At 39.8% G+C, this 25,509-nt stretch overlaps 16 non-coding genes across 16 annotated transcripts; all 16 read right to left on the bottom strand.

Moving 5' to 3' along the window:
• Window positions 1-972: 972 nt before the first annotated feature.
• Window positions 973-1,045, bottom strand: TRNAV-CAC (transfer RNA valine (anticodon CAC)). Its single transcript has one exon. It is a non-coding gene; the product is annotated as a tRNA-Val (tRNA).
• A 300-nt stretch (window positions 1,046-1,345) lies between these two features.
• TRNAP-UGG (transfer RNA proline (anticodon UGG)) lies at window positions 1,346-1,417 on the bottom strand. Its single transcript has one exon. It is a non-coding gene; the product is annotated as a tRNA-Pro (tRNA).
• Window positions 1,418-3,542: 2,125 nt separating this feature from the next.
• TRNAV-CAC (transfer RNA valine (anticodon CAC)) lies at window positions 3,543-3,615 on the bottom strand. The gene has a single exon. It is a non-coding gene; the product is annotated as a tRNA-Val (tRNA).
• A 300-nt stretch (window positions 3,616-3,915) lies between these two features.
• On the bottom strand, window positions 3,916-3,987 carry TRNAP-UGG (transfer RNA proline (anticodon UGG)). Its single transcript has one exon. It is a non-coding gene; the product is annotated as a tRNA-Pro (tRNA).
• Window positions 3,988-6,509: 2,522 nt separating this feature from the next.
• TRNAP-UGG (transfer RNA proline (anticodon UGG)) lies at window positions 6,510-6,581 on the bottom strand. Its single transcript has one exon. It is a non-coding gene; the product is annotated as a tRNA-Pro (tRNA).
• A 2,163-nt stretch (window positions 6,582-8,744) lies between these two features.
• Window positions 8,745-8,817, bottom strand: TRNAV-CAC (transfer RNA valine (anticodon CAC)). The gene has a single exon. It is a non-coding gene; the product is annotated as a tRNA-Val (tRNA).
• A 300-nt stretch (window positions 8,818-9,117) lies between these two features.
• Window positions 9,118-9,189, bottom strand: TRNAP-UGG (transfer RNA proline (anticodon UGG)). Its single transcript has one exon. It is a non-coding gene; the product is annotated as a tRNA-Pro (tRNA).
• Window positions 9,190-11,389: 2,200 nt separating this feature from the next.
• TRNAV-CAC (transfer RNA valine (anticodon CAC)) lies at window positions 11,390-11,462 on the bottom strand. Its single transcript has one exon. It is a non-coding gene; the product is annotated as a tRNA-Val (tRNA).
• A 300-nt stretch (window positions 11,463-11,762) lies between these two features.
• TRNAP-UGG (transfer RNA proline (anticodon UGG)) lies at window positions 11,763-11,834 on the bottom strand. The gene has a single exon. It is a non-coding gene; the product is annotated as a tRNA-Pro (tRNA).
• A 2,159-nt stretch (window positions 11,835-13,993) lies between these two features.
• Window positions 13,994-14,066, bottom strand: TRNAV-CAC (transfer RNA valine (anticodon CAC)). The gene has a single exon. It is a non-coding gene; the product is annotated as a tRNA-Val (tRNA).
• A 2,499-nt stretch (window positions 14,067-16,565) lies between these two features.
• TRNAV-CAC (transfer RNA valine (anticodon CAC)) lies at window positions 16,566-16,638 on the bottom strand. The gene has a single exon. It is a non-coding gene; the product is annotated as a tRNA-Val (tRNA).
• A 2,540-nt stretch (window positions 16,639-19,178) lies between these two features.
• On the bottom strand, window positions 19,179-19,251 carry TRNAV-CAC (transfer RNA valine (anticodon CAC)). The gene has a single exon. It is a non-coding gene; the product is annotated as a tRNA-Val (tRNA).
• A 300-nt stretch (window positions 19,252-19,551) lies between these two features.
• On the bottom strand, window positions 19,552-19,623 carry TRNAP-UGG (transfer RNA proline (anticodon UGG)). The gene has a single exon. It is a non-coding gene; the product is annotated as a tRNA-Pro (tRNA).
• A 2,120-nt stretch (window positions 19,624-21,743) lies between these two features.
• Window positions 21,744-21,816, bottom strand: TRNAV-CAC (transfer RNA valine (anticodon CAC)). The gene has a single exon. It is a non-coding gene; the product is annotated as a tRNA-Val (tRNA).
• Window positions 21,817-22,116: 300 nt separating this feature from the next.
• Window positions 22,117-22,188, bottom strand: TRNAP-UGG (transfer RNA proline (anticodon UGG)). Its single transcript has one exon. It is a non-coding gene; the product is annotated as a tRNA-Pro (tRNA).
• A 2,500-nt stretch (window positions 22,189-24,688) lies between these two features.
• On the bottom strand, window positions 24,689-24,760 carry TRNAP-UGG (transfer RNA proline (anticodon UGG)). Its single transcript has one exon. It is a non-coding gene; the product is annotated as a tRNA-Pro (tRNA).
• Window positions 24,761-25,509: the final 749 nt, after the last annotated feature.

The following is a 25,509-nucleotide window of genomic DNA, read 5'->3' as shown; positions in this document are numbered from 1 at the left end:
TATCTATCTATCTATCTATCTATCTATCTATCTATCTATCTATCTATCTATCTATCTATCTATCTATCTATCTATCTATCTATCTATCTATCTATCTTTATATATGGATACCTGCGTACACATACATATAGATATGCCATGCATTCCTTTAGATTTGTTCCAACCTCTTACCATTTATTTGAGAATCCCTACTTTTCAAGTGACTGCAAATGAAGTCATTTCCGGCACTTTTTGGCCGGTGCAAGGTAACAAAAACACATGACAACTTTTAATAAAAATCATTGGTCTCTTTGTTAACGCGCACTGTCAAACATGGGGCTTTCACACGTCAGGTAAACATGATAACCAATACACAACAGAAGCAGATGTAGATTGCTTATCAATGCCGGGATAGAACAGTTGTGAATTGAGTAGAAGAAGGGCCCCTGAATTGATACTTATTATATACAGCCTGTAAGATAATGAAAAATGCAGGCTAGGAAAGGAGATGCAAATATCAATGTATTAGAAAAATACATAAAGAGGAGTGATTTGCTTTTATTCATTCAAGGCTAGAAAAAATCAACATACTATTGCAAGCATTCATACACCACCAAATAGAAATAAACAATTCTGACATTAAACGTAAAGGTGACGATGCATTTGTATCATCACCTTGAGAAGGGTCACCGAGGAATTGAGCCCAGGGCTTCTGCACTTAAACACCAGAAACACTCCACTAAACTAAGATGCCTGTTGGTGCCAACAATTCCCAAAGTTAATGCGTGTTCTAGGTGAGCAATGAACAGAATGCAGGGCTCTTTTCAAAGCGAGGTCTGTGAATCAACAGATACATCCACATGCCAATTACTTTAGTGTTTTTAGGAGAATTCACTTTCTTGGAACGAGTCTGCATGAAACCATCTTCAGGGCCTGGACAATTTCATGGCAAAACGGCACCTCTCAACATTGCAGCCAAGACAATATAACAACTTTTTCTGCCCGGTTTCGAACCGGGGACCTTTCGCGTGTGAGGCGAACGTGATAACCACTACACTACAGAAACAGATGTCTACAGTTGATTCTTCTGTGATGAAATTTCTCAAAACAGGCTATTCCAAGGGCCTCTGGTTTTAGATTTCTTTCATGCAACCTTCCCAGACAGCCCTAGCTGAACGCTTGTATATGCCATGCAAGTTCAGCATTTTTGCAAAATGCTTAAAGAGAAATGTTTCCTAGTTGCTCAGGCAGGGCAAGGTTAAAAGCATGAGACTCTAGCAAATATTCATCCACTACTGCAAAGAGAAAATTGATATTGGCTTTGAAATGCATACTGCAATACTACTTTAAAAAAGCACCAATGAAAGGGCTCGTCCGGGATTTGAACCCGGGACCTCTCGCACCCAAAGCGAGAATCATACCCCTAGACCAACGAGCCTTCGAAAGGCCCGCACCTCTGAAAAGCTAATACCAGCTCTAAGCACGCAATGAAGATCATGCTGGGGACTTTTTCATGCTTGGTCTGTGAATATACATGAAATTCAGTGTCAACTTACCCTTTCTCAAATGATATCACTATCATTTATAAGTGTCCCCTTTTATTTTGTCCCAGCATTGGACACGTCTTACAGAAAGTCAGCACTTATTTATCTATTTCTGCATTGGCTAGACCCTAAAGAGAAAGAATAAAAAGCTGTTCATAGCAACATAAGAAACACATGTTGCATTTTCTCTCAAATGCTTATTCCCTTTGTGCAAATCGGAATGCCAAGGTGAATAACTGGGCCACAGATTCTGGCTAATTATCTTTCCCTTGAATGCAAGTAGCAATAAAAACGGCCTAATGCAGGACTAAAGCATTCCTTGCAAGCCTCTAACATCATAACATAACTGAGCTGCTGGTAGCAAGCTAAGCAATACCTTCCCAAAATGAGAAGTACATGTGCTAATCCGCTCAATCAGCGCTCGATCAGGCGAGATATAGAAAAGGTGGAAAGGGTCCAAATGGCTGTCCCTTCCTTTTTAGTGTGGGTCCTTCTGACTATCATAGGATTGCTTGTAAGAGTGGCCAGGGTCAGAGAAAAAACTTTCAACCCTTCTTAGTGTTCTATCCAGAAGCAGGCATTTTCTGGGCCTTTAATTTCAGGCTTTTCCCAGCAGTCTCTGTTCTGCCTATGTAAATTAACAAAAGCAGTGCTTATTCATCACTTACTCTAATGTCCTTACTGTCCAGAAAGCTCTGCCTAAGTATGTATGCTTTTTTTCTTTTTCAGTGAAATTCTAAATGTTTTTTCCGCCCAGTCTATGGCAGTAGAATGCTGCTTATGATGCCACATTTTGTTGAATCACCAAGGTACAACTACAGAGGAATATATGAGTCTGAACGACATGGAACTCTTAGCTAACACATCACAATGTGTGATGCTTGCCAACCAAGCACTAGATTCTGGAGCGCTGATGATCAGAACATTCTGCTCCTGAAGGAAAGGAAAGACAGCTTGATGGAAAATAAAGTCTCAGTTTATAGTAACGCTCTCTCTCTCCCAATATCTATCTATCTATCTATCTATCTATCTATCTATCTATCTATCTATCTATCTATCTATCTATCTATCTATCTATCTATCTATCTATCTATCTATCTATCTATCTATCTATCTATCTATCTATCTATCTATCTATCTATCTTTATATATGGATACCTGCGTACACATACATATAGATATGCCATGCATTCCTTTAGATTTGTTCCAACCTCTTACCATTTATTTGAGAATCCCTACTTTTCAAGTGACTGCAAATGAAGTCATTTCCGGCACTTTTTGGCCGGTGCAAGGTAACAAAAACACATGACAACTTTTAATAAAAATCATTGGTCTCTTTGTTAACGCGCACTGTCAAACATGGGGCTTTCACACGTCAGGTAAACATGATAACCAATACACAACAGAAGCAGATGTAGATTGCTTATCAATGCCGGGATAGAACAGTTGTGAATTGAGTAGAAGAAGGGCCCCTGAATTGATACTTATTATATACAGCCTGTAAGATAATGAAAAATGCAGGCTAGGAAAGGAGATGCAAATATCAATGTATTAGAAAAATACATAAAGAGGAGTGATTTGCTTTTATTCATTCAAGGCTAGAAAAAATCAACATACTATTGCAAGCATTCATACACCACCAAATAGAAATAAACAATTCTGACATTAAACGTAAAGGTGACGATGCATTTGTATCATCACCTTGAGAAGGGTCACCGAGGAATTGAGCCCAGGGCTTCTGCACTTAAACACCAGAAACACTCCACTAAACTAAGATGCCTGTTGGTGCCAACAATTCCCAAAGTTAATGCGTGTTCTAGGTGAGCAATGAACAGAATGCAGGGCTCTTTTCAAAGCGAGGTCTGTGAATCAACAGATACATCCACATGCCAATTACTTTAGTGTTTTTAGGAGAATTCACTTTCTTGGAACGAGTCTGCATGAAACCATCTTCAGGGCCTGGACAATTTCATGGCAAAACGGCACCTCTCAACATTGCAGCCAAGACAATATAACAACTTTTTCTGCCCGGTTTCGAACCGGGGACCTTTCGCGTGTGAGGCGAACGTGATAACCACTACACTACAGAAACAGATGTCTACAGTTGATTCTTCTGTGATGAAATTTCTCAAAACAGGCTATTCCAAGGGCCTCTGGTTTTAGATTTCTTTCATGCAACCTTCCCAGACAGCCCTAGCTGAACGCTTGTATATGCCATGCAAGTTCAGCATTTTTGCAAAATGCTTAAAGAGAAATGTTTCCTAGTTGCTCAGGCAGGGCAAGGTTAAAAGCATGAGACTCTAGCAAATATTCATCCACTACTGCAAAGAGAAAATTGATATTGGCTTTGAAATGCATACTGCAATACTACTTTAAAAAAGCACCAATGAAAGGGCTCGTCCGGGATTTGAACCCGGGACCTCTCGCACCCAAAGCGAGAATCATACCCCTAGACCAACGAGCCTTCGAAAGGCCCGCACCTCTGAAAAGCTAATACCAGCTCTAAGCACGCAATGAAGATCATGCTGGGGACTTTTTCATGCTTGGTCTGTGAATATACATGAAATTCAGTGTCAACTTACCCTTTCTCAAATGATATCACTATCATTTATAAGTGTCCCCTTTTATTTTGTCCCAGCATTGGACACGTCTTACAGAAAGTCAGCACTTATTTATCTATTTCTGCATTGGCTAGACCCTAAAGAGAAAGAATAAAAAGCTGTTCATAGCAACATAAGAAACACATGTTGCATTTTCTCTCAAATGCTTATTCCCTTTGTGCAAATCGGAATGCCAAGGTGAATAACTGGGCCACAGATTCTGGCTAATTATCTTTCCCTTGAATGCAAGTAGCAATAAAAACGGCCTAATGCAGGACTAAAGCATTCCTTGCAAGCCTCTAACATCATAACATAACTGAGCTGCTGGTAGCAAGCTAAGCAATACCTTCCCAAAATGAGAAGTACATGTGCTAATCCGCTCAATCAGCGCTCGATCAGGCGAGATATAGAAAAGGTGGAAAGGGTCCAAATGGCTGTCCCTTCCTTTTTAGTGTGGGTCCTTCTGACTATCATAGGATTGCTTGTAAGAGTGGCCAGGGTCAGAGAAAAAACTTTCAACCCTTCTTAGTGTTCTATCCAGAAGCAGGCATTTTCTGGGCCTTTAATTTCAGGCTTTTCCCAGCAGTCTCTGTTCTGCCTATGTAAATTAACAAAAGCAGTGCTTATTCATCACTTACTCTAATGTCCTTACTGTCCAGAAAGCTCTGCCTAAGTATGCTTTTTTTCTTTTTCAGTGAAATTCTAAATGTTTTTTCCGCCCAGTCTATGGCAGTAGAATGCTGCTTATGATGCCACATTTTGTTGAATCACCAAGGTACAACTACAGAGGAATATATGAGTCTGAACGACATGGAACTCTTAGCTAACACATCACAATGTGTGATGCTTGCCAACCAAGCACTAGATTCTGGAGCGCTGATGATCAGAACATTCTGCTCCTGAAGGAAAGGAAAGACAGCTTGATGGAAAATAAAGTCTCAGTTTATAGTAACGCTCTCTCTCTCCCAATATCTATCTATCTATCTATCTATCTATCTATCTATCTATCTATCTATCTATCTATCTATCTATCTATCTATCTATCTATCTATCTATCTATCTATCTATCTATCTATCTATCTATCTATCTATCTATCTATCTATCTATCTATCTATCTATCTATCTATCTATCTATCTTTATATATGGATACCTGCGTACACATACATATAGATATGCCATGCATTCCTTTAGATTTGTTCCAACCTCTTACCATTTATTTGAGAATCCCTACTTTTCAAGTGACTGCAAATGAAGTCATTTCCGGCACTTTTTGGCCGGTGCAAGGTAACAAAAACACATGACAACTTTTAATAAAAATCATTGGTCTCTTTGTTAACGCGCACTGTCAAACATGGGGCTTTCACACGTCAGGTAAACATGATAACCAATACACAACAGAAGCAGATGTAGATTGCTTATCAATGCCGGGATAGAACAGTTGTGAATTGAGTAGAAGAAGGGCCCCTGAATTGATACTTATTATATACAGCCTGTAAGATAATGAAAAATGCAGGCTAGGAAAGGAGATGCAAATATCAATGTATTAGAAAAATACATAAAGAGGAGTGATTTGCTTTTATTCATTCAAGGCTAGAAAAAATCAACATACTATTGCAAGCATTCATACACCACCAAATAGAAATAAACAATTCTGACATTAAACGTAAAGGTGACGATGCATTTGTATCATCACCTTGAGAAGGGTCACCGAGGAATTGAGCCCAGGGCTTCTGCACTTAAACACCAGAAACACTCCACTAAACTAAGATGCCTGTTGGTGCCAACAATTCCCAAAGTTAATGCGTGTTCTAGGTGAGCAATGAACAGAATGCAGGGCTCTTTTCAAAGCGAGGTCTGTGAATCAACAGATACATCCACATGCCAATTACTTTAGTGTTTTTAGGAGAATTCACTTTCTTGGAACGAGTCTGCATGAAACCATCTTCAGGGCCTGGACAATTTCATGGCAAAACGGCACCTCTCAACATTGCAGCCAAGACAATATAACAACTTTTTCTGCCCGGTTTCGAACCGGGGACCTTTCGCGTGTGAGGCAAACGTGATAACCACTACACTACAGAAACAGATGTCTACAGTTGATTCTTCTGTGATGAAATTTCTCAAAACAGGCTATTCCAAGGGCCTCTGGTTTTAGATTTCTTTCATGCAACCTTCCCAGACAGCCCTAGCTGAACGCTTGTATATGCCATGCAAGTTCAGCATTTTTGCAAAATGCTTAAAGAGAAATGTTTCCTAGTTGCTCAGGCAGGGCAAGGTTAAAAGCATGAGACTCTAGCAAATATTCATCCACTACTGCAAAGAGAAAATTGATATTGGCTTTGAAATGCATACTGCAATACTACTTTAAAAAAGCACCAATGAAAGGGCTCGTCCGGGATTTGAACCCGGGACCTCTCGCACCCAAAGCGAGAATCATACCCCTAGACCAACGAGCCTTCGAAAGGCCCGCACCTCTGAAAAGCTAATACCAGCTCTAAGCACGCAATGAAGATCATGCTGGGGACTTTTTCATGCTTGGTCTGTGAATATACATGAAATTCAGTGTCAACTTACCCTTTCTCAAATGATATCACTATCATTTATAAGTGTCCCCTTTTATTTTGTCCCAGCATTGGACACGTCTTACAGAAAGTCAGCACTTATTTATCTATTTCTGCATTGGCTAGACCCTAAAGAGAAAGAATAAAAAGCTGTTCATAGCAACATAAGAAACACATGTTGCATTTTCTCTCAAATGCTTATTCCCTTTGTGCAAATCGGAATGCCAAGGTGAATAACTGGGCCACAGATTCTGGCTAATTATCTTTCCCTTGAATGCAAGTAGCAATAAAAACGGCCTAATGCAGGACTAAAGCATTCCTTGCAAGCCTCTAACATCATAACATAACTGAGCTGCTGGTAGCAAGCTAAGCAATACCTTCCCAAAATGAGAAGTACATGTGCTAATCCGCTCAATCAGCGCTCGATCAGGTTGCGATCAGGCGAGATATAGAAAAGGTGAAAGGGTCCAAATGGCTGTCCCTTCCTTTTCAGGGTGGGTCCTTCTGACTATCATAGGATTGCTTGTAAGAGTGGCCAGGGTCAGAGAAAAAACTTTCAACCCTTCTTAGTGTTCTATCCAGAAGCAGGCATTTTCTGTGCCTTTAATTTCAGGCTTTTCCCAGCAGTCTCTGTTCTGCCTATGTAAATTAACAAAAGCAGTGCTTATTCATCACTTACTCTAATGTCCTTACTGTCCAGAAAGCTCTGCCTAAGTATGCTTTTTTTCTTTTTCAGTGAAATTCTAAATGTTTTTACTGCCCAGTCCATGGCAGTAGAATGCTGCTTATGATGCCACATTTTGTTGAATCACCAAGGTACAACTACAGAGGAATATATGAGTCTGAACGACATGGAACTCTTAGCTAACACATCACAATGTGTGATGCTTGCCAACCAAGCACTAGATTCTGGAGCGCTGATGATCAGAACATTCTGCTCCTGAAGGAAAGGAAAGACAGCTTGATGGAAAATAAAGTCTCAGTTTATAGTAACGCTCTCTCTCTCCCAATATCTATCTATCTATCTATCTATCTATCTATCTATCTATCTATCTATCTATCTATCTATCTATCTATCTATCTATCTATCTATCTATCTATCTATCTATCTATCTATCTATCTATCTATCTATCTATCTATCTATCTATCTATCTATCTATCTATCTATCTATCTATCTATCTTTATATATGGATACCTGCGTACACATACATATAGATATGCCATGCATTCCTTTAGATTTGTTCCAACCTCTTACCATTTATTTGAGAATCCCTACTTTTCAAGTGACTGCAAATGAAGTCATTTCCGGCACTTTTTGGCCGGTGCAAGGTAACAAAAACACATGACAACTTTTAATAAAAATCATTGGTCTCTTTGTTAACGCGCACTGTCAAACATGGGGCTTTCACACGTCAGGTAAACATGATAACCAATACACAACAGAAGCAGATGTAGATTGCTTATCAATGCCGGGATAGAACAGTTGTGAATTGAGTAGAAGAAGGGCCCCTGAATTGATACTTATTATATACAGCCTGTAAGATAATGAAAAATGCAGGCTAGGAAAGGAGATGCAAATATCAATGTATTAGAAAAATACATAAAGAGGAGTGATTTGCTTTTATTCATTCAAGGCTAGAAAAAATCAACATACTATTGCAAGCATTCATACACCACCAAATAGAAATAAACAATTCTGACATTAAACGTAAAGGTGACGATGCATTTGTATCATCACCTTGAGAAGGGTCACCGAGGAATTGAGCCCAGGGCTTCTGCACTTAAACACCAGAAACACTCCACTAAACTAAGATGCCTGTTGGTGCCAACAATTCCCAAAGTTAATGCGTGTTCTAGGTGAGCAATGAACAGAATGCAGGGCTCTTTTCAAAGCGAGGTCTGTGAATCAACAGATACATCCACATGCCAATTACTTTAGTGTTTTTAGGAGAATTCACTTTCTTGGAACGAGTCTGCATGAAACCATCTTCAGGGCCTGGACAATTTCATGGCAAAACGGCACCTCTCAACATTGCAGCCAAGACAATATAACAACTTTTTCTGCCCGGTTTCGAACCGGGGACCTTTCGCGTGTGAGGCGAACGTGATAACCACTACACTACAGAAACAGATGTCTACAGTTGATTCTTCTGTGATGAAATTTCTCAAAACAGGCTATTCCAAGGGCCTCTGGTTTTAGATTTCTTTCATGCAACCTTCCCAGACAGCCCTAGCTGAACGCTTGTATATGCCATGCAAGTTCAGCATTTTTGCAAAATGCTTAAAGAGAAATGTTTCCTAGTTGCTCAGGCAGGGCAAGGTTAAAAGCATGAGACTCTAGCAAATATTCATCCACTACTGCAAAGAGAAAATTGATATTGGCTTTGAAATGCATACTGCAATACTACTTTAAAAAAGCACCAATGAAAGGGCTCGTCCGGGATTTGAACCCGGGACCTCTCGCACCCAAAGCGAGAATCATACCCCTAGACCAACGAGCCTTCGAAAGGCCCGCACCTCTGAAAAGCTAATACCAGCTCTAAGCACGCAATGAAGATCATGCTGGGGACTTTTTCATGCTTGGTCTGTGAATATACATGAAATTCAGTGTCAACTTACCCTTTCTCAAATGATATCACTATCATTTATAAGTGTCCCCTTTTATTTTGTCCCAGCATTGGACACGTCTTACAGAAAGTCAGCACTTATTTATCTATTTCTGCATTGGCTAGACCCTAAAGAGAAAGAATAAAAAGCTGTTCATAGCAACATAAGAAACACATGTTGCATTTTCTCTCAAATGCTTATTCCCTTTGTGCAAATCGGAATGCCAAGGTGAATAACTGGGCCACAGATTCTGGCTAATTATCTTTCCCTTGAATGCAAGTAGCAATAAAAACGGCCTAATGCAGGACTAAAGCATTCCTTGCAAGCCTCTAACATCATAACATAACTGAGCTGCTGGTAGCAAGCTAAGCAATACCTTCCCAAAATGAGAAGTACATGTGCTAATCCGCTCAATCAGCGCTCGATCAGGTTGCGATCAGGCGAGATATAGAAAAGGTGGAAAGGGTCCAAATGGCTGTCCCTTCCTTTTCAGGGTGGGTCCTTCTGACTATCATAGGATTGCTTGTAAGAGTGGCCAGGGTCAGAGAAAAAACTTTCAACCCTTCTTAGTGTTCTATCCAGAAGCAGGCATTTTCTGTGCCTTTAATTTCAGGCTTTTCCCAGCAGTCTCTGTTCTGCCTATGTAAATTAACAAAAGCAGTGCTTATTCATCACTTACTCTAATGTCCTTACTGTCCAGAAAGCTCTGCCTAAGTATGCTTTTTTTCTTTTTCAGTGAAATTCTAAATGTTTTTTCCGCCCAGTCTATGGCAGTAGAATGCTGCTTATGATGCCACATTTTGTTGAATCACCAAGGTACAACTACAGAGGAATATATGAGTCTGAACGACATGGAACTCTTAGCTAACACATCACAATGTGTGATGCTTGCCAACCAAGCACTAGATTCTGGAGCGCTGATGATCAGAACATTCTGCTCCTGAAGGAAAGGAAAGACAGCTTGATGGAAAATAAAGTCTCAGTTTATAGTAACGCTCTCTCTCTCCCAATATCTATCTATCTATCTATCTATCTATCTATCTATCTATCTATCTATCTATCTATCTATCTATCTATCTATCTATCTATCTATCTATCTATCTATCTATCTATCTATCTATCTATCTATCTATCTATCTATCTATCTATCTATCTATCTATCTATCTATCTATCTATCTATCTATCTATCTATCTATCTATCTATCTATCTATCTATCTTTATATATGGATACCTGCGTACACATACATATAGATATGCCATGCATTCCTTTAGATTTGTTCCAACCTCTTACCATTTATTTGAGAATCCCTACTTTTCAAGTGACTGCAAATGAAGTCATTTCCGGCACTTTTTGGCCGGTGCAAGGTAACAAAAACACATGACAACTTTTAATAAAAATCATTGGTCTCTTTGTTAACGCGCACTGTCAAACATGGGGCTTTCACACGTCAGGTAAACATGATAACCAATACACAACAGAAGCAGATGTAGATTGCTTATCAATGCCGGGATAGAACAGTTGTGAATTGAGTAGAAGAAGGGCCCCTGAATTGATACTTATTATATACAGCCTGTAAGATAATGAAAAATGCAGGCTAGGAAAGGAGATGCAAATATCAATGTATTAGAAAAATACATAAAGAGGAGTGATTTGCTTTTATTCATTCAAGGCTAGAAAAAATCAACATACTATTGCAAGCATTCATACACCACCAAATAGAAATAAACAATTCTGACATTAAACGTAAAGGTGACGATGCATTTGTATCATCACCTTGAGAAGGGTCACCGAGGAATTGAGCCCAGGGCTTCTGCACTTAAACACCAGAAACACTCCACTAAACTAAGATGCCTGTTGGTGCCAACAATTCCCAAAGTTAATGCGTGTTCTAGGTGAGCAATGAACAGAATGCAGGGCTCTTTTCAAAGCGAGGTCTGTGAATCAACAGATACATCCACATGCCAATTACTTTAGTGTTTTTAGGAGAATTCACTTTCTTGGAACGAGTCTGCATGAAACCATCTTCAGGGCCTGGACAATTTCATGGCAAAACGGCACCTCTCAACATTGCAGCCAAGACAATATAACAACTTTTTCTGCCCGGTTTCGAACCGGGGACCTTTCGCGTGTGAGGCGAACGTGATAACCACTACACTACAGAAACAGATGTCTACAGTTGATTCTTCTGTGATGAAATTTCTCAAAACAGGCTATTCCAAGGGCCTCTGGTTTTAGATTTCTTTCATGCAACCTTCCCAGACAGCCCTAGCTGAACGCTTGTATATGCCATGCAAGTTCAGCATTTTTGCAAAATGCTTAAAGAGAAATGTTTCCTAGTTGCTCAGGCAGGGCAAGGTTAAAAGCATGAGACTCTAGCAAATATTCATCCACTACTGCAAAGAGAAAATTGATATTGGCTTTGAAATGCATACTGCAATACTACTTTAAAAAAGCACCAATGAAAGGGCTCGTCCGGGATTTGAACCCGGGACCTCTCGCACCCAAAGCGAGAATCATACCCCTAGACCAACGAGCCTTCGAAGGCCCGCACCTCTGAAAAGCTAATACCAGCTCTAAGCACGCAATGAAGATCATGCTGGGGACTTTTTCATGCTTGGTCTGTGAATATACATGAAATTCAGTGTCAACTTACCCTTTCTCAAATGATATCACTATCATTTATAAGTGTCCCCTTTTATTTTGTCCCAGCATTGGACACGTCTTACAGAAAGTCAGCACTTATTTATCTATTTCTGCATTGGCTAGACCCTAAAGAGAAAGAATAAAAAGCTGTTCATAGCAACATAAGAAACACATGTTGCATTTTCTCTCAAATGCTTATTCCCTTTGTGCAAATCGGAATGCCAAGGTGAATAACTGGGCCACAGATTCTGGCTAATTATCTTTCCCTTGAATGCAAGTAGCAATAAAAACGGCCTAATGCAGGACTAAAGCATTCCTTGCAAGCCTCTAACATCATAACATAACTGAGCTGCTGGTAGCAAGCTAAGCAATACCTTCCCAAAATGAGAAGTACATGTGCTAATCCGCTCAATCAGCGCTCGATCAGGTTGCGATCAGGCGAGATATAGAAAAGGTGGAAAGGGTCCAAATGGCTGTCCCTTCCTTTTCAGGGTGGGTCCTTCTGACTGTCATAGGATTGCTTGTAAGAGTGGCCAGGGTCAGAGAAAAAACTTTCAACCCTTCTTAGTGTTCTATCCAGAAGCAGGCATTTTCTGTGCCTTTAATTTCAGGCTTTTCCCAGCAGTCTCTGTTCTGCCTATGTAAATTAACAAAAGCAGTGCTTATTCATCACTTACTCTAATGTCCTTACTGTCCAGAAAGCTCTGCCTAAGTATGCTTTTTTTCTTTTTCAGTGAAATTCTAAATGTTTTTACTGCCCAGTCTATGGCAGTAGAATGCTGCTTATGATGCCACATTTTGTTGAATCACCAAGGTACAACTACAGAGGAATATATGAGTCTGAACGACATGGAACTCTTAGCTAACACATCACAATGTGTGATGCTTGCCAACCAAGCACTAGATTCTGGAGCGCTGATGATCAGAACATTCTGCTCCTGAAGGAAAGGAAAGACAGCTTGATGGAAAATAAAGTCTCAGTTTATAGTAACGCTCTCTCTCTCCCAATATCTATCTATCTATCTATCTATCTATCTATCTATCTATCTATCTATCTATCTATCTATCTATCTATCTATCTATCTATCTATCTATCTATCTATCTATCTATCTATCTATCTATCTATCTATCTATCTATCTATCTATCTATCTATCTATCTATCTATCTATCTATCTTTATATAGGGATACCTGCGTACACATACATATAGATATGCCATGCATTCCTTTAGATTTGTTCCAACCTCTTACCATTTATTTGAGAATCCCTACTTTTCAAGTGACTGCAAATGAAGTCATTTCCGGCACTTTTTGGCCGGTGCAAGGTAACAAAAACACATGACAACTTTTAATAAAAATCATTGGTCTCTTTGTTAACGCGCACTGTCAAACATGGGGCTTTCAAACGTCAGGTAAACATGATAACCAATACACAACAGAAGCAGATGTAGATTGCTTATCAATGCCGGGATAGAACAGTTGTGAATTGAGTAGAAGAAGGGCCCCTGAATTGATACTTATTATATACAGCCTGTAAGATAATGAAAAATGCAGGCTAGGAAAGGAGATGCAAATATCAATGTATTAGAAAAATACATAAAGAGGAGTGATTTGCTTTTATTCATTCAAGGCTAGAAAAAATCAACATACTATTGCAAGCATTCATACACCACCAAATAGAAATAAACAATTCTGACATTAAACGTAAAGGTGACGATGCATTTGTATCATCACCTTGAGAAGGGTCACCGAGGAATTGAGCCCAGGGCTTCTGCACTTAAACACCAGAAACACTCCACTAAACTAAGATGCCTGTTGGTGCCAACAATTCCCAAAGTTAATGCGTGTTCTAGGTGAGCAATGAACAGAATGCAGGGCTCTTTTCAAAGCGAGGTCTGTGAATCAACAGATACATCCACATGCCAATTACTTTAGTGTTTTTAAGAGAATTCACTTTCTTGGAACGAGTCTGCATGAAACCATCTTCAGGGCCTGGACAATTTCATGGCAAAACGGCACCTCTCAACATTGCAGCCAAGACAATATAACAACTGTTTCTGCCCGGTTTCGAACCGGGGACCTTTCGCGTGTGAGGCGAACGTGATAACCACTACACTACAGAAACAGATGTCTACAGTTGATTCTTCTGTGATGAAACTTCTCAAAACAGGCTATTCCAAGGGCCTCTGGTTTTAGATTTCTTTCATGCAACCTTCCCAGACAGCCCTAGCTGAACGCTTGTATATGCCATGCAAGTTCAGCATTTTTGCAAAATGCTTAAAGAGAAATGTTTCCTATTTGCTCAGGCAGGGCAAGGTTAAAAGCATGAGACTCTAGCAAATATTCATCCACTACTGCAAAGAGAAAATTGATATTGGCTTTGAAATGCATACTGCAATACTACTTTAAAAAAGCACCAATGAAAGGGCTCGTCCGGGATTTGAAACCGGGACCTCTCGCACCCAAAGCGAGAATCATACCCCTAGACCAACGAGCCTTCGAAAGGCCCGCACCTCTGAAAAGCTAATACCAGCTCTAAGCACGCAATGAAGATCATGCTGGGGACTTTTTCATGCTTGGTCTGTGAATATACATGAAATTCAGTGTCAACTTACCCTTTCTCAAATGATATCACTATCATTTATAAGTGTCCCCTTTTATTTTGTCCCAGCATTGGACACGTCTTACAGAAAGTCAGCACTTATTTATCTATTTCTGCATTGGCTAGACCCTAAAGAGAAAGGATAAAAAGCTGTTCATAGCAACATAAGAAACACATGTTGCATTTTCTCTCAAATGCTTATTCCCTTTGTGCAAATCGGAATGCCAAGATGAATAACTGGGCCACAGATTCTGGCTAATTATCTTTCCCTTGAATGCAAGTAGCAATAAAAACGGCCTAATGCAGGACTAAAGCATTCCTTGCAAGCCTCTAACATCATAACATAACTGAGCTGCTGGTAGCAAGCTAAGCAATACCTTCCCAAAATGAGAAGTACATGTGCTAATCCGCTCAATCAGCGCTCGATCAGGCTCGATCAGGCGAGATATAGAAAAGGTGGAAAGGGTCCAAATGGCTGTCCCTTCCTTTTTAGTGTGGGTCCTTCTGACTATCATAGGATTGCTTGTAAGAGTGGCCAGGGTCAGAGAAAAAACTTTCAACCCTTCTTAGTGTTCTATCCAGAAGCAGGCATTTTCTGGGCCTTTAATTTCAGGCTTTTCCCAGCAGTCTCTGTTCTGCCTATGTAAATTAACAAAAGCAGTGCTTATTCATCACTTACTCTAATGTCCTTACTGTCCAGAAAGCTCTGCCTAAGTATGCTTTTTTTCTTTTTCAGTGAAATTCTAAATGTTTTTTCCGCCCAGTCTATGGCAGTAGAATGCTGCTTATGATGCCACATTTTGTTGAATCACCAAGGTACAACTACAGAGGAATATATGAGTCTGAACGACATGGAACTCTTAGCTAACACATCACAATGTGTGATGCTTGCCAACCAAGCACTAGATTCTGGAGCGCTGATGATCAGAACATTCTGCTCCTGAAGGAAAGGAAAGACAGCTTGATAGAAAATAAAGTCTCAGTTTATAGTAACGCTCTCTCTCTCCCAATATCTATCTATCTATCTATCTATCTATCTATCTATCTATCTATCTATCTATCTATCTATCTATCTATCTATCTATCTATCTATCTATCTATCTATCTATCTATCTATCTATCTATCTATCTATCTATCTATCTATCTTTATATATGGATACCTGCGTACACATACATATAGATATGCCATGCATTCCTTTAGATTTGTTCCAACCTCTTACCATTTATTTGAGAATCCCTACTTTTCAAGTGACTGCAAATGAAGTCATTTCCGGCACTTTTTGGCCGGTGCAAGGTAACAAAAACACATGACAACTTTTAATAAAAATCATTGGTCTCTTTGTTAACGCGCACTGTCAAACATGGGGCTTTCACACGTCAGGTAAACATGATAACCAATACACAACAGAAGCAGATGTAGATTGCTTATCAATGCCGGGATAGAACAGTTGTGAATTGAGTAGAAGAAGGGCCCCTGAATTGATACTTATTATATACAGCCTGTAAGATAATGAAAAATGCAGGCTAGGAAAGGAGATGCAAATATCAATGTATTAGAAAAATACATAAAGAGGAGTGATTTGCTTTTATTCATTCAAGGCTAGAAAAAATCAACATACTATTGCAAGCATTCATACACCACCAAATAGAAATAAACAATTCTGACATTAAACGTAAAGGTGACAATGCATTTGTATCATCACCTTGAGAAGGGTCACCGAGGAATTGAGCCCAGGGCTTCTGCACTTAAACACCAGAAACACTCCACTAAACTAAGATGCCTGTTGGTGCAAACAATTCCCAAAGTTAATGCGTGTTCTAGGTGAGCAATGAACAGAATGCAGGGCTCTTTTCAAAGCGAGGTCTGTGAATCAACAGATACATCCACATGCCAATTACTTTAGTGTTTTTAGGAGAATTCACTTTCTTGGAACGAGTCTGCATGAAACCATCTTCAGGGCCTGGACAATTTCATGGCAAAACGGCACCTCTCAACATTGCAGCCAAGACAATATAACAACTTTTTCTGCCCGGTTTCGAACCGGGGACCTTTCGCGTGTGAGGCGAACGTGATAACCACTACACTACAGAAACAGATGTCTACAGTTGATTCTTCTGTGATGAAATTTCTCAAAACAGGCTATTCCAAGGGCCTCTGGTTTTAGATTTCTTTCATGCAACCTTCCCAGACAGCCCTAGCTGAACGCTTGTATATGCCATGCAAGTTCAGCATTTTTGCAAAATGCTTAAAGAGAAATGTTTCCTAGTTGCTCAGGCAGGGCAAGGTTAAAAGCATGAGACTCTAGCAAATATTCATCCACTACTGCAAAGAGAAAATTGATATTGGCTTTGAAATGCATACTGCAATACTACTTTAAAAAAGCACCAATGAAAGGGCTCGTCCGGGATTTGAACCCGGGACCTCTCGCACCCAAAGCGAGAATCATACCCCTAGACCAACTAGCCTTCGAAAGGCCCGCACCTCTGAAAAGCTAATACCAGCTCTAAGCACGCAATGAAGATCATGCTGGGGACTTTTTCATGCTTGGTCTGTGAATATACATGAAATTCAGTGTCAACTTACCCTTTCTCAAATGATATCACTATCATTTATAAGTGTCCCCTTTTATTTTGTCCCAGCATTGGACACGTCTTACAGAAAGTCAGCACTTATTTATCTATTTCTGCATTGGCTAGACCCTAAAGAGAAAGAATAAAAAGCTGTTCATAGCAACATAAGAAACACATGTTGCATTTTCTCTCAAATGCTTATTCCCTTTGTGCAAATCGGAATGCCAAGGTGAATAACTGGGCCACAGATTCTGGCTAATTATCTTTCCCTTGAATGCAAGTAGCAATAAAAACGGCCTAATGCAGGACTAAAGCATTCCTTGCAAGCCTCTAACATCATAACATAACTGAGCTGCTGGTAGCAAGCTAAGCAATACCTTCCCAAAATGAGAAGTACATGTGCTAATCCGCTCAATCAGCGCTCGATCAGGTTGCGATCAGGCGAGATATAGAAAAGGTGGAAAGGGTCCAAATGACTGTCCCTTCCTTTTCAGGGTGGGTCCTTCTGACTATCATAGGATTGCTTGTAAGAGTGGCCAGGGTCAGAGAAAAAACTTTCAACCCTTCTTAGTGTTCTATCCAGAAGCAGGCATTTTCTGTGCCTTTAATTTCAGGCTTTTCCCAGCAGTCTCTGTTCTGCCTATGTAAATTAACAAAAGCAGTGCTTATTCATCACTTACTCTAATGTCCTTACTGTCCAGAAAGCTCTGCCTAAGTATGCTTTTTTTCTTTTTCAGTGAAATTCTAAATGTTTTTACTGCCCAGTCTATGGCAGTAGAATGCTGCTTATGATGCCACATTTTGTTGAATCACCAAGGTACAACTACAGAGGAATATATGAGTCTGAACGACATGGAACTCTTAGCTAACACATCACAATGTGTGATGCTTGCCAACCAAGCACTAGATTCTGGAGCGCTGATGATCAGAACATTCTGCTCCTGAAGGAAAGGAAAGACAGCTTGATGGAAAATAAAGTCTCAGTTTATAGTAACGCTCTCTCTCTCCCAATATCTATCTATCTATCTATCTATCTATCTATCTATCTATCTATCTATCTATCTATCTATCTATCTATCTATCTATCTATCTATCTATCTATCTATCTATCTATCTATCTATCTATCTATCTATCTATCTATCTATCTATCTATCTATCTATCTATCTATCTATCTATCTATCTATCTTTATATATGGATACCTGCGTACACATACATATAGATATGCCATGCATTCCTTTAGATTTGTTCCAACCTCTTACCATTTATTTGAGAATCCCTACTTTTCAAGTGACTGCAAATGAAGTCATTTCCGGCACTTTTTGGCCGGTGCAAGGTAAAAAAAACACATGACAACTTTTAATAAAAATCATTGGTCTCTTTGTTAACGCGCACTGTCAAACATGGGGCTTTCACACGTCAGGTAAACATGATAACCAATACACAACAGAAGCAGATGTAGATTGCTTATCAATGCCGGGATAGAACAGTTGTGAATTGAGTAGAAGAAGGGCCCCTGAATTGATACTTATTATATACAGCCTGTAAGATAATGAAAAATGCAGGCTAGGAAAGGAGATGCAAATATCAATGTATTAGAAAAATACATAAAGAGGAGTGATTTGCTTTTATTCATTCAAGGCTAGAAAAAATCAACATACTATTGCAAGCATTCATACACCACCTAATAGAAATAAACAATTCTGACATTAAACTTAAAGGTGACGATGCATTTGTATCATCACCTTGAGAAGGGTCACCGAGGAATTGAGCCCAGGGCTTCTGCACTTAAACACCAGAAACACTCCACTAAACTAAGATGCCTGTTGGTGCCAACAATTCCCAAAGTTAATGCGTGTTCTAGGTGAGCAATGAACAGAATGCAGGGCTCTTTTCAAAGCGAGGTCTGTGAATCAACAGATACATCCACATGCCAATTACTTTAGTGTTTTTAGGAGAATTCACTTTCTTGGAACGAGTCTGCATGAAACCATCTTCAGGGCCTGGACAATTTCATGGCAAAACGGCACCTCTCAACATTGCAGCCAAGACAATATAACAACTTTTTCTGCCCGGTTTCGAACCGGGGACCTTTCGCGTGTGAGGCGAACGTGATAACCACTACACTACAGAAACAGATGTCTACAGTTGATTCTTCTGTGATGAAATTTCTCAAAACAGGCTATTCCAAGGGCCTCTGGTTTTAGATTTCTTTCATGCAACCTTCCCAGACAGCCCTAGCTGAACGCTTGTATATGCCATGCAAGTTCAGCATTTTTGCAAAATGCTTAAAGAGAAATGTTTCCTAGTTGCTCAGGCAGGGCAAGGTTAAAAGCATGAGACTCTAGCAAATATTCATCCACTACTGCAAAGAGAAAATTGATATTGGCTTTGAAATGCATACTGCAATACTACTTTAAAAAAGCACCAATGAAAGGGCTCGTCCGGGATTTGAACCCGGGACCTCTCGCACCCAAAGCGAGAATCATACCCCTAGACCAACGAGCCTTCGAAAGGCCCGCACCTCTGAAAAGCTAATACCAGCTCTAAGCACGCAATGAAGATCATGCTGGGGACTTTTTCATGCTTGGTCTGTGAATATACATGAAATTCAGTGTCAACTTACCCTTTCTCAAATGATATCACTATCATTTATAAGTGTCCCCTTTTATTTTGTCCCAGCATTGGACACGTCTTACAGAAAGTCAGCACTTATTTATCTATTTCTGCATTGGCTAGACCCTAAAGAGAAAGAATAAAAAGCTGTTCATAGCAACATAAGAAACACATGTTGCATTTTCTCTCAAATGCTTATTCCCTTTGTGCAAATCGGAATGCCAAGGTGAATAACTGGGCCACAGATTCTGGCTAATTATCTTTCCCTTGAATGCAAGTAGCAATAAAAACGGCCTAATGCAGGACTAAAGCATTCCTTGCAAGCCTCTAACATCATAACATAACTGAGCTGCTGGTAGCAAGCTAAGCAATACCTTCCCAAAATGAGAAGTACATGTGCTAATCCGCTCAATCAGCGCTCGATCAGGTTGCGATCAGGCGAGATATAGAAAAGGTGGAAAGGGTCCAAATGGCTGTCCCTTCCTTTTCAGGGTGGGTCCTTCTGACTGTCATAGGATTGCTTGTAAGAGTGGCCAGGGTCAGAGAAAAAACTTTCAACCCTTCTTAGTGTTCTATCCAGAAGCAGGCATTTTCTGTGCCTTTAATTTCAGGCTTTTCCCAGCAGTCTCTGTTCTGCCTATGTAAATTAACAAAAGCAGTGCTTATTCATCACTTACTCTAATGTCCTTACTGTCCAGAAAGCTCTGCCTAAGTATGCTTTTTTTCTTTTTCAGTGAAATTCTAAATGTTTTTACTGCCCAGTCTATGGCAGTAGAATGCTGCTTATGATGCCACATTTTGTTGAATCACCAAGGTACAACTACAGAGGAATATATGAGTCTGAACGACATGGAACTCTTAGCTAACACATCACAATGTGTGATGCTTGCCAACCAAGCACTAGATTCTGGAGCGCTGATGATCAGAACATTCTGCTCCTGAAGGAAAGGAAAGACAGCTTGATGGAAAATAAAGTCTCAGTTTATAGTAACGCTCTCTCTCTCCCAATATCTATCTATCTATCTATCTATCTATCTATCTATCTATCTATCTATCTATCTATCTATCTATCTATCTATCTATCTATCTATCTATCTATCTATCTATCTATCTATCTATCTATCTATCTATCTATCTATCTATCTATCTATCTTTATATATGGATACCTGCGTACACATACATATAGATATGCCATGCATTCCTTTAGATTTGTTCCAACCTCTTACCATTTATTTGAGAATCCCTACTTTTCAAGTGACTGCAAATGAAGTCATTTCCGGCACTTTTTGGCCGGTGCAAGGTAACAAAAACACATGACAACTTTTAATAAAAATCATTGGTCTCTTTGTTAACGCGCACTGTCAAACATGGGGCTTTCACACGTCAGGTAAACATGATAACCAATACACAACAGAAGCAGATTTAGATTGCTTATCAATGCCGGGATAGAACAGTTGTGAATTGAGTAGAAGAAGGGCCCCTGAATTGATACTTATTATATACAGCCTGTAAGATAATGAAAAATGCAGGCTATATCAATGTATTAGAAAAATACATAAAGAGGAGTGATTTGCTTTTATTCATTCAAGGCTAGAAAAAATCAACATACTATTGCAAGCATTCATACACCACCAAATAGAAATGAACAATTCTGACATTAAACGTAAAGGTGACGATGCATTTGTATCATCACCTTGAGAAGGGTCACCGAGGAATTGAGCCCAGGGCTTCTGCACTTAAACACCAGAAACACTCCACTAAACTAAGATGCCTGTTGGTGCCAACAATTCCCAAAGTTAATGCGTGTTCTAGGTGAGCAATGAACAGAATGCAGGGCTCTTTTCAAAGCGAGGTCTGTGAATCAACAGATACATCCACATGCCAATTACTTTAGTGTTTTTAAGAGAATTCACTTTCTTGGAACGAGTCTGCATGAAACCATCTTCAGGGCCTGGACAATTTCATGGCAAAACGGCACCTCTCAACATTGCAGCCAAGACAATATAACAACTGTTTCTGCCCGGTTTCGAACCGGGGACCTTTCGCGTGTGAGGCGAACGTGATAACCACTACACTACAGAAACAGATGTCTACAGTTGATTCTTCTGTGATGAAACTTCTCAAAACAGGCTATTCCAAGGGCCTCTGGTTTTAGATTTCTTTCATGCAACCTTCCCAGACAGCCCTAGCTGAACGCTTGTATATGCCATGCAAGTTCAGCATTTTTGCAAAATGCTTAAAGAGAAATGTTTCCTATTTGCTCAGGCAGGGCAAGGTTAAAAGCATGAGACTCTAGCAAATATTCATCCACTACTGCAAAGAGAAAATTGATATTGGCTTTGAAATGCATACTGCAATACTACTTTAAAAAAGCACCAATGAAAGGGCTCGTCCGGGATTTGAACCCGGGACCTCTCGCACCCAAAGCGAGAATCATACCCCTAGACCAACGAGCCTTCGAAAGGCCCGCACCTCTGAAAAGCTAATACCAGCTCTAAGCACGCAATGAAGATCATGCTGGGGACTTTTTCATGCTTGGTCTGTGAATATACATGAAATTCAGTGTCAACTTACCCTTTCTCAAATGATATCACTATCATTTATAAGTGTCCCCTTTTATTTTGTCCCAGCATTGGACACGTCTTACAGAAAGTCAGCACTTATTTATCTATTTCTGCATTGGCTAGACCCTAAAGAGAAAGGATAAAAAGCTGTTCATAGCAACATAAGAAACACATGTTGCATTTTCTCTCAAATGCTTATTCCCTTTGTGCAAATCGGAATGCCAAGATGAATAACTGGGCCACAGATTCTGGCTAATTATCTTTCCCTTGAATGCAAGTAGCAATAAAAACGGCCTAATGCAGGACTAAAGCATTCCTTGCAAGCCTCTAACATCATAACATAACTGAGCTGCTGGTAGCAAGCTAAGCAATACCTTCCCAAAATGAGAAGTACATGTGCTAATCCGCTCAATCAGCGCTCGATCAGGCTCGATCAGGCGAGATATAGAAAAGGTGGAAAGGGTCCAAATGGCTGTCCCTTCCTTTTTAGTGTGGGTCCTTCTGACTATCATAGGATTGCTTGTAAGAGTGGCCAGGGTCAGAGAAAAAACTTTCAACCCTTCTTAGTGTTCTATCCAGAAGCAGGCATTTTCTGGGCCTTTAATTTCAGGCTTTTCCCAGCAGTCTCTGTTCTGCCTATGTAAATTAACAAAAGCAGTGCTTATTCATCACTTACTCTAATGTCCTTACTGTCCAGAAAGCTCTGCCTAAGTATGCTTTTTTTCTTTTTCAGTGAAATTCTAAATGTTTTTTCCGCCCAGTCTATGGCAGTAGAATGCTGCTTATGATGCCACATTTTGTTGAATCACCAAGGTACAACTACAGAGGAATATATGAGTCTGAACGACATGGAACTCTTAGCTAACACATCACAATGTGTGATGCTTGCCAACCAAGCACTAGATTCTGGAGCGCTGATGATCAGAACATTCTGCTCCTGAAGGAAAGGAAAGACAGCTTGATAGAAAATAAAGTCTCAGTTTATAGTAACGCTCTCTCTCTCCCAATATCTATCTATCTATCTATCTATCTATCTATCTATCTATCTATCTATCTATCTATCTATCTATCTATCTATCTATCTATCTATCTATCTATCTATCTATCTATCTATCTATCTATCTATCTATCTATCTATCTATCTTTATATATGGATACCTGCGTACACATACATATAGATATGCCATGCATTCCTTTAGATTTGTTCCAACCTCTTACCATTTATTTGAGAATCCCTACTTTTCAAGTGACTGCAAATGAAGTCATTTCCGGCACTTTTTGGCCGGTGCAAGGTAACAAAAACACATGACAACTTTTAATAAAAATCATTGGTCTCTTTGTTAACGCGCACTGTCAAACATGGGGCTTTCACACGTCAGGTAAACATGATAACCAATACACAACAGAAGCAGATGTAGATTGCTTATCAATGCCGGGATAGAACAGTTGTGAATTGAGTAGAAGAAGGGCCCCTGAATTGATACTTATTATATACAGCCTGTAAGATAATGAAAAATGCAGGCTAGGAAAGGAGATGCAAATATCAATGTATTAGAAAAATACATAAAGAGGAGTGATTTGCTTTTATTCATTCAAGGCTAGAAAAAATCAACATACTATTGCAAGCATTCATACACCACCAAATAGAAATAAACAATTCTGACATTAAACGTAAAGGTGACGATGCATTTGTATCATCACCTTGAGAAGGGTCACCGAGGAATTGAGCCCAGGGCTTCTGCACTTAAACACCAGAAACACTCCACTAAACTAAGATGCCTGTTGGTGCCAACAATTCCCAAAGTTAATGCGTGTTCTAGGTGAGCAATGAACAGAATGCAGGGCTCTTTTCAAAGCGAGGTCTGTGAATCAACAGATACATCCACATGCCAATTACTTTAGTGTTTTTAGGAGAATTCACTTTCTTGGAACGAGTCTGCATGAAACCATCTTCAGGGCCTGGACAATTTCATGGCAAAACGGCACCTCTCAACATTGCAGCCAAGACAATATAACAACTTTTTCTGCCCAGTTTCCAACCGGGGACCTTTCGCGTGTGAGGCGAACGTGATAACCACTACACTACAGAAACAGATGTCTACAGTTGATTCTTCTGTGATGAAATTTCTCAAAACAGGCTATTCCAAGGGCCTCTGGTTTTAGATTTCTTTCATGCAACCTTCCCAGACAGCCCTAGCTGAACGCTTGTATATGCCATGCAAGTTCAGCATTTTTGCAAAATGCTTAAAGAGAAATGTTTCCTAGTTGCTCAGGCAGGGCAAGGTTAAAAGCATGAGACTCTAGCAAATATTCATCCACTACTGCAAAGAGAAAATTGATATTGGCTTTGAAATGCATACTGCAATACTACTTTAAAAAAGCACCAATGAAAGGGCTCGTCCGGGATTTGAACCCGGGACCTCTCGCACCCAAAGCGAGAATCATACCCCTAGACCAACGAGCCTTCGAAAGGCCCGCACCTCTGAAAAGCTAATACCAGCTCTAAGCACGCAATGAAGATCATGCTGGGGACTTTTTCATGCTTGGTCTGTGAATATACATGAAATTCAGTGTCAACTTACCCTTTCTCAAATGATATCACTATCATTTATAAGTGTCCCCTTTTATTTTGTCCCAGCATTGGACACGTCTTACAGAAAGTCAGCACTTATTTATCTATTTCTGCATTGGCTAGACCCTAAAGAGAAAGAATAAAAAGCTGTTCATAGCAACATAAGAAACACATGTTGCATTTTCTCTCAAATGCTTATTCCCTTTGTGCAAATCGGAATGCCAAGGTGAATAACTGGGCCACAGATTCTGGCTAATTATCTTTCCCTTGAATGCAAGTAGCAATAAAAACGGCCTAATGCAGGACTAAAGCATTCCTTGCAAGCCTCTAACATCATAACATAACTGAGCTGCTGGTAGCAAGCTAAGCAATACCTTCCCAAAATGAGAAGTACATGTGCTAATCCGCTCAATCAGCGCTCGATCAGGTTGCGATCAGGCGAGATATAGAAAAGGTGGAAAGGGTCCAAATGACTGTCCCTTCCTTTTCAGGGTGGGTCCTTCTGACTATCATAGGATTGCTTGTAAGAGTGGCCAGGGTCAGAGAAAAAACTTTCAACCCTTCTTAGTGTTCTATCCAGAAGCAGGCATTTTCTGTGCCTTTAATTTCAGGCTTTTCCCAGCAGTCTCTGTTCTGCCTAT

This window comes from Lissotriton vulgaris, unplaced genomic scaffold (genome assembly GCF_964263255.1).
Source record: "Lissotriton vulgaris unplaced genomic scaffold, aLisVul1.2 SCAFFOLD_595, whole genome shotgun sequence".
Classification (NCBI taxonomy): Eukaryota; Metazoa; Chordata; class Amphibia; order Caudata; family Salamandridae; genus Lissotriton; species Lissotriton vulgaris.
This window is presented reverse-complemented; position numbering and strand designations above follow the sequence as displayed.